The 1,485-nt window shown below is 50.5% G+C and overlaps 1 pseudogene across 1 annotated transcript in view; it reads right to left on the minus strand.

Annotated features, from left to right (window-relative positions):
• Positions 1 to 212: 212 nt before the first annotated feature.
• Positions 213 to 1,485, minus strand: part of LOC116098491 — a 2,528-nt pseudogene continuing 1,255 nt past the window's right edge. Inside the window, exon 2 of the transcript XR_004121857.1 lies at positions 213 to 1,478. The product of XR_004121857.1 is annotated as a ubiquitin carboxyl-terminal hydrolase 10 pseudogene (transcript). The remainder of the gene's footprint in view (positions 1,479 to 1,485) is intronic.

Here is a 1,485-nt window from a genome sequence, read left to right on the forward strand (position 1 = left end):
GTGGCTCTTCTGTGTCCTCACCCAGGCAACAGTCCAGTCTCTGAAGTCTCTGAGTCAGCATGAGCTGCACTGTGCAGACCCCCAGGCATCTTCCATCCAAGCCCACGGGCACAGAGGGAGCATCTATCTACAGAGCCACTAGAGAGGTGGGTAGTGAGTGAGTTGGGAGTTGTAGGAAACAGCGTCAGGCACACACAGGCACACAGGCATGATTACAGCAGGTCCACACGGCGGTAATACAGGAGGTAGGCTGTGCGGTCAGCAGTCGGTTTCACCACCTGGTACTGGTTAATAACCTTGACCGTTTGGTCATCAATTCGCAGGCAGCCATTAAGCCCAATCTGGAAGACGTCTATAGTGTAGTGGCCGCCTGTAGCACTGTTGCCGTGATGGTAGACCACTGCAAACAGCCTACAGGTTCTGTGGCATTTAAAATTTTTATTTTTGACGCCTGGAGAAAGTAGTTCTCTGCTGATCTCCAAGTCCATGGGGTAGTCGATGTTCTTGACCAGCTTCTGGCATCCACCTGTCTTCTCAAAGACAAAGCGCTTCAGGTGCAGCACGAGGACAGGGGGAAGCTTCTCCAGAGTCACTCTGTGGCTGACTTCCACCTCTTGCTTGATTTTGGTAGTGTAACCTTGGACAAACTCTCTCACAACCAAGCTTTCCAATGCATCCTGGACTGTGCGTATCTTGTCAGACTGTATATCCAACTGCAGAGTGAAAAACGGCTGCAGAGTGGCGGACTCCTTAGAACTCTGCTGGTAAACTACAGACCTGATGTGTCCACCGAAAATTCCTGTGATGGGTGTCTGGATGAAGTCCACCTGCCGGATGACGGAGGTCTTGTTCTTGGGACCCACTTGCTCCCACTCGTCCTCACTGCCCTCTCCCGTGTCTTCCAGCTCCTCAGCCTCTATCAAGTAGCTTCCAGGCCCGTTGGAAACAGAGTGCTTTTCATGCATAGGTGAGAGGAGCTTCTTCATGCTTAGCATCTCCTCATGGGGTCCATTGAGGATGAAACCTAGGTACTCTTCAGCATCCTCCTGTCGGCCCTTTTCAGACAGGCTCGACTTGATGACTGTCAGGAGTCTGTAAATGTACGTGGGTTCAAAGGCAGCTCCTGGGCGAATATCTCTCACCATCTTATCCCCGAGAGCTTGGCAGGGTTTGGGAGGTACTAGCATATTAATAAACTCATTCATGAGCCGAAAAAAGCTATCTATCATGGGCGTTGATGTGCAAGGCCTTTGCACTTTTGAGTACCGAGGAATGAACTTCATCAGGTGATACATCGGAGGGCAAGCCCCCAATGCCTGCAGGGTGGCATTAATGTAGCACCAGTTTCCTTTATTGATCAGCCCACAGGGTTGCAATGACACTGGCTTATGTATTAGGGTTACAGTCTCCAATAACTCTGCAATCTTTATGGCTACGGGATCCTCTGACACTGGAACAAGCCCTTCTTTGACTTCCATCTGTTTT

Source organism: Mastomys coucha, unplaced genomic scaffold (assembly GCF_008632895.1).
Source record: "Mastomys coucha isolate ucsf_1 unplaced genomic scaffold, UCSF_Mcou_1 pScaffold20, whole genome shotgun sequence".
NCBI lineage: Eukaryota > Metazoa > Chordata > Mammalia > Rodentia > Muridae > Mastomys > Mastomys coucha.